The sequence below is a fragment of the Dipteris shenzhenensis genome, chromosome 10 (genome assembly GCF_047967505.1).
Source record: "Dipteris shenzhenensis isolate YYH24624 ecotype China chromosome 10, Dip_SZ_1.0, whole genome shotgun sequence".
Classification (NCBI taxonomy): Eukaryota; Viridiplantae; Streptophyta; class Polypodiopsida; order Gleicheniales; family Dipteridaceae; genus Dipteris; species Dipteris shenzhenensis.
The window spans coordinates 45904157-45914552 of NC_141605.1; positions in this window are offsets into that span (position 1 = coordinate 45904157).

Genomic DNA, 10396 nt, shown 5'->3' on the forward strand with positions numbered 1-10396 from the left:
CTCTCAGGACGAAAGCCACGGAAAGCTCGTGCAAACATCCATCATGATCTTCTTGCAGGGTCTTGTAGCTTGCTCTTTGGACTTCCAACAGTGTTTTGAAAAAACTACCGTCACCGTGGATACTGCAAATTGCTCCACCGCGGTGGTTAGAACTTGCTCCACCGCGGTGGCTAGAACTTGCTCCACCGTGGTGGCTGGAACTTGCTCCACTGTGGCTGCTCTCTGCATACTTCCTAGCCTGGGGAGCTATCTCGTTGTCTTCTCCACCCCGGTTGCTCTCTGCCCCATCCTTCCTGGCCTTGAAGCTCTCTTATAGTTCCTGCATCACCTTTCTGGTTTTTGCATTCTCCCTTTTCAGCTCCTCCATCATCTCGTGTTTTTCAATGTTCATTCTGCATGTTGAAGAGCCATTTGTAAAGACTCTTCTTTTCGGCTCTCTGATCTTCAAGATCCTTTTGCATCTTTTCTAGGCCTTTGTCCGCCATGTCCCTGTCATTTCTCACTTCTTCAAGCCTATCTCGGAGCTCCTTCATGTGCTTCTTTGCTTCTTCTCTTCTATGCCTTTCCATGTCAACCGACTTTGTAGCAGCCTCAGCTTGCTCTTGTTCCTACAAGACCCTCGCTTGTGCCTCCTCTACCTTGGGTTCTATTGAGAGTTGTGGTGCCATGAGCACATGTAGAGCAAAGGTATGAGCAAAGGGTAAGCTGCCACATGGCATGGAGGAGATATCCCACATGTGAGCAAGCAAATGGATGTAAGTAACCTCACCTATAAAAGGGAGGTTCATTTGAAGTAATATCAATCAAGCACTTTGCACTATCTCAAGATTCTCTTTATGAGTCCAAGCTAATCTATCTTGGAACCTAATTGACTTGAGGTACATGTCATGAGCACTCTCTTCATCATGTCTCCACATAGGTTCCATCCACCTTAGAGTGCTCCATAGATCCTGAGGCACGCATGTTTTGTCATGGTATCAGAGCTTAGGTCTAGTCTCCTAGATCCATTGTAGGCACACCTTAGGAAGCTTATGTTTTCTCCTAGGTTAGTTCTGGTTTTAGATTGAGAGTTATCTTCCATGGCGGGGATAATTTCAATTTGTTTTGGGGAAGTTCCACTCATTGAGAGTTTGATAGCTGCTTAACTCTGTTCTTTGAGAGAGAGAGAGTCAAGGGCGAGTCTCTTTGGTATACTGTGCATGTTTTTCAGTTTCAGAGGATTTCAGTTTCTCCTCTGAGTAAGAGCAATCTCCTTAGAGCCTTGCATCAAGCTCTCCATCTACAAGCTTGGACTCCAATCGATTGGTGACTTCTATGCGGATTCCATCCACCATAGTGGCTGCTTGTGTGAACTCGCACCATCAGGCTGCCAATGGAAATTTCCCTCCATTGCGGATGTCTGTAAGTTTGCAGCTGAATTGTGTGTCTTGCAATTGAATGGTGCTATGAAGGAGCGCATGGAAAGGGGACGGAAGGTGAGAGAGCAGCAAGAGCACAAGATGATCGAGACTCTTAATGCTAGCGCCTTGCTATAACTGGCTCTCCACCGACAACAGCAATCACTAGAACAAGCCTTGCCTCTCCTCCCATGACGGACTGCACTTAGCTACGGGCTAGCTCCAAGGCCACGACGAATTGTGATCTACAAGCTCCTATAACTCTATCATGGCTCTAAGCCCAGGCAGCCTCAGCCTTCATGCACGCTGGCCAACAACGCCTCATCTCGCTGCTGCTATAGATCTAAACGGTTGCCACGAGCTGCCTCTATTGTAGTTGGCGAATAAGGCCCGCCGTCCTCCACACAGCCAGTCGAGCGCTTGGCTGCTCCAGCGACCACAGCAGGGCACCAACAAAACTCCAACTGCTTCACCTCAATCGCGCAAGTTTCAACAAGTTAGAGAAGCAACAATCCCAAAAGATTGACAACACAGAAGCGAAGGATGATAGGACATCGATGGTGTAGGATTGAGTACGCAAAAACCAAAATCATAAGTGAACCATTTGCTCCATCCTTGCCACAGTCAAAATCTGCCTTCCAACATCGACTCTGAGAAAGCAGAGAAACTACAGCTCTTCTACAGCAAAATGGCACAAGCAATAGCATCAATGAGCTCCTGTGAACGCCTATCAACAGCCGCAATGGACGGCTTATAGCAGCAACGAGCAACCTCCTTAATGGGCCTCTCAAACGCCAACGGACCGACCTCTCCAAATCGCAAGAAGGCAAATGCACACAGACAGAAAGCAAGCCCCGAAGTTATCTCCATCCCCATTTTTGTCGATGCCGCCTCACGGCAACCTTAGCCTACAAAGCTCTAAATCCTAGGTTAGATTTTTAACCAAGGTAGATTAAAATCTAACAAAGGTAAATTAAAATCTACCATGATTAAGTTTGTTTAGCCTTTAGTTAGCTAAGTTTGGTTAGGTAAAAATGCCACATCATCATAAGTGCCAACTAAGCACATAGAGCCCCTTGCTAAGCACAGTGTGAGTGCAGCATATGAACCCCAGTGCCACATCATCAATAGCCCTTTTTTAAAATCAAAACTTCAACAAGGCGTAACTTGCAATCCAGGAAGAATTTGCACACGCTCCAAAAAGGAAAAATGATCGTCTTTTCAAGCTCTACGCATCTGTCAAGTCAGAATCATTGTATGCAATTAGACACTGCCAATATTGAAAGAAATCAATTGGTAAGACCTTTGCAACAAATGAAAAAGCAACGCATGAATGCAGAAAGCATGCCAAAAGCACAAGTGCATGAGATGACCATAGCAGAAAGCATGGCATCCACACACAAAGCATCAAGGCACATGGAAAAACAAAGCATCATGCATCAAGCGAAGAAGACAACAAGATCGTCATCAAGCCATGAGCCAAAAGGTGACATCAATGGAATGTATTGAAAAGTAAAAACCTTGCCAACCTTGCCTATATTTTGTAATCAAACCTGACCACCTGAGAGTAGCTATGAAAGCACCCAGGGGAGGTATTGACATGTAAAAGCCACACTTGACCACCTTAAGTAGCAATGCAAGCACTAAGGGGAGGTGATGGAATGTAACTCACATCTGACCACCTTGCAGTAGCCAAAGGATTATGGCACCAAGGGGAGGTGTTGAGAGTTGTGGTGCCATGAGCACATGTAGAGCAAAGGTATGAGCAAAGGGTAAGCTGCCACATGGCATGGAGGAGATATCCCACATGTGAGCAAGCAAATGGATGTAAGTACCCTCACCTATAAAAGGGAGGTTCATTTGAAGTAATATCAATCAAGCACTTTGCACTATCTCAAGATTCTCTTTATGAGTCCAAGCTAATCTATCTTGGAACCTAATTGACTTGAGGTACATGTCATGATCACTCTCTTCATCATGTCTCCACATAGGTTCCATCCACCTTAGAGTGCTCCATAGATCCTGAGGCATGCATGTTTTGTCAGGTTCTGCACCTTCCCTGAGACTTTGCACTGCCTTTGCTGCATTGGTGGCTTTCTCTTGTAGAAAAGTCACCTTCTGAGACATCTGCTTATCGTATTACTCAAAAATCCCTTTGAGGGTAGATGCCATCAGGTGCATTGCAACTCCAGCGTAATCAGATGACAATTGGGATTTGCCATCCATGCAATTCTTCAGGTTGGTTAACATGCTCTTGGAGGTCGCCCTTGAGAAAGATACATCACGTCCTTTCAGTTGCTCTACTGCTACTTGAACCTGCCATGTTGGCAAGCTCGATATCTTGACTCCACCATCTTTACTAATCTGAACGTTGGGGTATACATCTAGAATATCCTCTCTCTTCCATTTCTTCTCGAAAAAATTGTGCTTGCAAACTGCCTTCAGAAATTCCTAGAGCATTTTCAATCACGCTTTCATTGATGGTAATCTTCTGACCTTGACAAACTAGTTGCCCCTCCTTCACGTTCACCTCCTATACCAACCTGGTGAAGTTTTGGAGAGCATCCAAATTAGGCTTTTGAAGAGCGAGAGAGGAGCTCCCATATGTCACGATTTCAAGATCAAGAGAGGAGGGGCTCTCGCACTGTGCTGCAGAGGGGGAGGAAAGATTGTGTGAGGAGCTCCCAGACTGTGTAGGGTCCATTATGAGAGGGGATAGAAGTTGCAGGAAGAGTGCAAGGGAGATAGAAATGGTCAAGAGGGATAGAAGATGAAACAGTGAAGGAAATTGAATAGTGAAGTCTGATTGCAAGGGAGAAACAAATGGTTGAGAGGGATAGAAGATGAAGCAGTGAAGGAAATGGAATAGTGGTTTGTAGCCCGACTAAACTGTCAAGGTGAGAGCCACCACGGTGGTTGTCACCCAACTGCTGTCAAGGTGAGAGCCACCATGGTGGTTGGCCCAAATTTTGAATAATTCAAGGCGGCAGTACTGACTTGCATGGTAATAAATGATTAGAGGTGGTGGCATTTAAGATTCCCAGCCACGTCTATGGTGGTGGCTATCGGGTTGACAGTTAATTACCAGCCACCACAGTGGCCCGCAATTACTCAGCTTCTAGTTACCACCATTGGGCTTGCATGCATGATTACTACGAGTGCAGTAAATTACCAGTCACCGGGCTTGCATGCTCAAGAGAGTCCTAGAGTGCATGGTAATGGGATTAGAGGTGATTAGGCTTCATGACTTATTTTTGTGGAAATTACTGCCCAATGGTGGTGGTTGTCATCAGCCACATCTAACATGGCTATGATTCCACCGTGCCACTGCTCACCCACCACCGCGCTTTAGCATGCATGATCAATACGAGTGCAGTAAAAATTACAAGTCACTAGGATTGCATGCTCAGTAGAGAACTAGAGTGCATGGCAATGAGTGATTAGACATGGTAATGAGTGATTAGAGCTTCATGATTTACCTTTGTGGGAATTACTGCCCGGTGGTACCAACCACCGGAGTGGCACTACATGGCATCTTCTTCATGATTACTAGCTTGTTTGGGGGATTTCGGCCTACAATTAATATGGATGGAGCCCCGAGCTCTAGCCACCGCAGTGGCTCAAACTTTATAATATATATAAGATTTGTGGCATTTGGCATTTTACTACGTTGCTCTAATAATCCACCCATACTCTGCTACTTTGCTCCACACCCCTCCTCTAGCTCTTTTTCGCCCTTGCTTTACTTTGCTCCACACTCCCTCCTCCAACTCTCGTCACTACATCTGCTTCCCTGCTCATCTACTGCTCACCTACTCATCTTTAGCATGCCTACTACCACCCCCCCTCGATGCTCTATGATCGCAAATAATATCTGCCTTCTCATATAAGGTAATTGCATTGCCCTCACCTGGAGTAGAAATGCTAGCACTAGTGGAGACCCTTCATTCCCATAGACAATTCCCCACACATCTGAATGTCATCAACTTAGATGACATGCTCACAGAGGGCCTCTTCATGGCTGTGCTGTATGGGTTCCCCCTAGGTATCGACAAAGGCCTCAGTATTTTCAGAGTAGAGTACTCTTGACTTGCTGGGGGGTCTGTAATCTGAGTCCTTGCAATGTGCATGGTCTTCAGCCTCTCCATCGTATCCTCCTTTGGCTCCCTAAAAAATTTTAATGCAACAGCTAGACTGGCAGAAAATTGAGTTGTACAAATTCCCTCTTGCTCAAACGAGGCTATCAGTAATGGCTAGATGTAATCTTTTGCACTCTCAATGATCTTTTGGCTCACTGGATGTAATGTTTTGGTCTCTAAGGCATTTATGTAATCTCTTTTTGTTCAATTTGAGGCTCTTAGTATGCACTGTTGTTAACTTTTATATTTGTATTTGAATGGTTATGGCCGCTACCTGTAATCTTTTAACCTTTAAGGCTCTCAGAAATTGCCGAGTTTTTATAAATGTAAGATCCTCTGTTCAATTTTTGCTTGGTATAAGTTGATAATTTTTATATAACCTATTATTGGATGTAGATGTACATTGTAATCTCTTTTGCTCCATTTTCACTTGATAAATTGTACTTTTGCCCTCATTTATATTTACTGCAACAAGGACTAAAATACCAGGAAAGAAGGATTACAATTTCCTTGGTTTATGACCAAAATAGCGCTAAAATAACTCCAACGACCCCACCGTTGTGGTTGCATGGAGATACATCTAGCAAAATACAATTAAACTTTTAGAAAATGCAATTGACGATATGGCCCTTAAGGGGTCCCCTCTAGGGGCAAGGGCCATATCGACGTGCATTATACAATATCCAAGATGCCATTGGACAGAAATGGCATGTCGATATGGCCCTTGCCCCTAGAGGGGACCCCTCAAGGGCCATATCATGAATTGCATTTTGCTTGGTTGCACAACGGAATACATTTTCCTTGGTACACAAATATATAACTCCAAGAAGTAGCACGGTGGCTTTCATAGATCTCCTTCTATTTGCCAGCGTGTTGGTCGTCATAGACCTCCTCCTATAATACATAAAAATAGGTAACGGAGCTATAACTCCAAGAACCAGTGCGGTGGTCTCTCCAAGACAACCTTGAATTATGGGCGATGACAAGTCCTCACACTAGAGACTATGCTGAGGTGACGATGCTCAAAATGATAGATGGCATCTCATTATTGCACCAAAAACCAGTGTGGTGGTCTCTCCAAACCAACCTATGATTTGCATGGGCTACGGGCAAAGATGCAGCAAAAGGCTGCATGATGATAGGTGGTCAGGCCAGAGATTATGCTGTGGCAATGTTCAGAATGATAGATTGCATCTAATTATCATGCCAAGAACCAGCATGGTGGTCTCTCGAAGACAACCTTCAATTTTAATGATCTGCATGGGTGTGTGCCCAGTGACAGGTGGCAAAGCTACAACAAAAGGTTGCACGATGATAACTGATCAAGCGGCATAGGCCAGAGATTGCGCTGTGTGAAGTAGTGTAGAGATGCCATGTGTCGAGCTATGTGGTGTTCTAAACAAATAGATTGCATCTCATTATTATGCCAGTGTACCTTCATGACGTCAGGAAAATTTTTGGCAAGAGCATGGGTCCACACAAAATTCAAATATTCCCCCAGGAGCGCATCGGGTCGCGGCCTTAAAATGGCCCCGAAAATAGTTTCATGATTGGCTACACCCAAGCAAACGTTGACCCATTTCATAGCATTGTTCTTTGGATTTGATTGTAGAAGCACCTTAGCAATCCTGTAAGCTAGCTTCTTATAAGATTTAAAAACAAGAAACACCAAAAGATAACTCCCAACCACTTCAAATGCTTGAAAAGTAGGAAAAGACATCTTTTCTTCTTTCCTCTTCCTCTCAACCCCTTCCTATTCTCCAAAACTAACACTCTTTGTTAAGCTAGAATGCATTGACCAATGGGAAGATAATGAGAGAAATCTTATGCATTGCCAAAATTGTGTAGTCTTGCAGTGACTCAAGCATTGTGGGGATCTTAAAGGAATGCCTAGGAAACCTCTCCTCCTAGCTACTTCTTGTGGGAGTAATGCAAGCACGAGCCATCTCCTCCTAACTACTTCTTGTGGGAGTAACGCAAGCATCCTCAATTTTCACTCTTGAGACTCCCATATTGTTGCAATGTGTTTTCATGAGAGGGGAGAAGGGAGCGGAAGAGAAGGAAGGGGGGAAGTGGAGGGAATGAAGGGGGATGGAGTGGCAAACACAAAGGCGCTATAAAGGAAACAAGAGAACACTCGAAACACTCTTGGAGAGAAAGAGATTACTCGAAACACTCTTGGAGAGAAAGAGAGCTTGTACTCCAAGCTCGTGCACACAACTAGGAAGACCAAAGCCAAACTTTTAGCTTTTTATACATAGCACCTTTTGAAGGGAGGGCCAACCCTAACCCTCCTACCACTCTCTCTATTTTCTCTTTTTACACTTGGGCCCATATGGCTCCAAGGCGGAATTTCATTGTGTTCCTCTCATCCTTTCCCTCTTCTCCACTTTATCTTGTAAAATATCTTGAAAACCTTGAACTATTTGGAGAGCTTGATGCCATGATGCTAGAAATGAAAACTTGCATAACTGTTAACCATGGCGTGCCATGATGCTGGAAAAGGAAACTTGCATAACTATTCACTGTGGTGGTTAATAGGATGAATGAGAGAGAAAAAGAGGTGAAAGGGGTTATACAAGAGAGAAGGTAAAACCGATGTGTGTGAAAAGGCATTGCAAGAAGGGGGAGATATAGTAATAAGTATGTGTGCCTCTCTCTCTCTCTCTCTCTCTCTCTCTCTCTCTCTCTCTCTCTCTCTCTCTCTCTCTCTCCTCTCTCTCTCTCATGTGTGTTTTGTGTGTGCACGCATGTGTGTGCATGTGCACGTGCGCGTGCACACACACACACCCCACACACACACACACACACACACACACAACACAAAGAGAGGGAGCGAGGTAGGTAGATAGATAGATAGATGGATAAATGGATGGATGGAAAAATTGATTGACTGATTGATTGATAATTTCAAATTCATTCATTGCTTTTGCAATCATGCAAAGGTGTGCTTCCACATCACCACTCTTTTGTTTGTTGCCCTACAGCTTCTCTAGGATGAGCACACAAAAATCATCGAGGTAAATGGTGAGAAATTTCATCGAGTACTCTTAAAGAGTTTCCACCATGAATTTTGAAAGGTTGATGGTGGAATTCAATTCTGACCAATCTCCCATGCCAATCTATATAGTCGGAGTTTGATTATGATGATTTAAAATTAGCATGGTGTCCACATCCTCCCCCATACTGGTCGGTGGTCCTTGAATCCTCCACTATGACTACTCCACCACCAAATCCCCTAACACCTGGTCGGGGTCCTCCACCAAATCCTCCACCCTGATGGCCCAACTCATATGTTGTGTCGTCTAAATCTTGATTCATGATGTACCCTCCACTACATTGGTTGTTCCTCAACCATGGTCGTTGGTCCTCCACCAGATTCTCCATTGCGATAGCCTACCTCAACCATCTAGTGTCTAAAATTCAATAGACTAATCTTGATTATAATGGCACCTAATTTGTGCACCTAATTATGAGTCTCCTTGATTATTTATTTGTGAAGTCTCCATCGATGCCTGTCATGATGAAGTATAATAAAAGCACTTAGAAAGGCATTAAGTTTGGGAGTTTTTTAATTATAAAAAAGAAGCCTACATTACTAAACAATGCCATTTGAATATTGTCAAGATCAATGCAAATACATGATGCTAGCAGCATCAGTATTATTTATCTAACCTTATATGTATACAAATAAGAATTGAGAAGCTTTATAATCAATGCATGGACATTATGGCGGTTATGGAGAACTTGTAAGGAGATCAATAGGGAGCTTTTCTCTAGGAATAAGGCTCAATAGCATGAGAATTGTTCAGTGTCTAGAGATATGACTCAATGAAATGAGAATGACTTAGTCTCTTGAGTTTCCTTCACAAAATTAATGCTTAAGACATCAACAGTGATATACCTATCGGGGATGTCCCTTCTTAGTGAGGGGGAGGTTCCATTATGTTTTTGACTCTTAGAATATGGAGTCTCAAATCATATGAAATCCTCTAGATAGGGGTTTTCACATATACAACATATCACAAAAGGAAGGTAGGTTGAACTTGGCAATCCCTCGGATTTTCATCATGCAAACCCCTCTATGAGATTTTGTCCAATTTTCCTCAAATTGGAAACATTGATTCATTTTTCTTATATCCTACATGATAGCTTCAATGATCTAGATTCAATAATTTGTCTTTGCATTGCAACTTTGGTTATGCTATCCTTCTCAAATGTGAGGAATTGAAATCATCTTTGGATATGCTAAACTCTTTTGAAGTTTTGCCCTTGCATTTTTAGCACTCTTTTGAGATGCCATTGTTCTCATTATGGTTGTCAAGTGTATAAAGTAAAACTCATGTGTAGAGTTCCCTAGTGAGTGATAGTGAGGACAAATGATTACACCAAACTTATGGGAAGATGGAAATGGCCCACGTGTAGGAGAGATCGGACAAGGGAAGGGAAAGCAGAAGAAAATAAGTATTGCCTTGCAACCAAAAGTGAACACCTTTTGTCTTTACAATTGTGAAGAAATGGAGAAATGGCTCAACAGTATGAGAAGAAAGAGCTAAAAGAGAGAAGGATAGAAAATCTTGGCAAAGGGCCAATAGAGGTAAGAAGTATCCCCCGGACTTATAAAACATGCCAACTAAATGCACACCATTGATTGGTTAGAAGATGCTCCTGAAGCTCAAAATGTTCACATATGCCTAGCTGGAATCTGGTAGGGATGGCCAATATGTTAACCTTGAAAATGGATTAACCTACCCGCACCTCTAAACCACATTCTGTCCTCAAAATGTGAGGTGAAAAGTACATCAATGCAAGTGAAAAATACAGGGAATAGAAAAATATGACTCAAGGGGGAAATGTTAG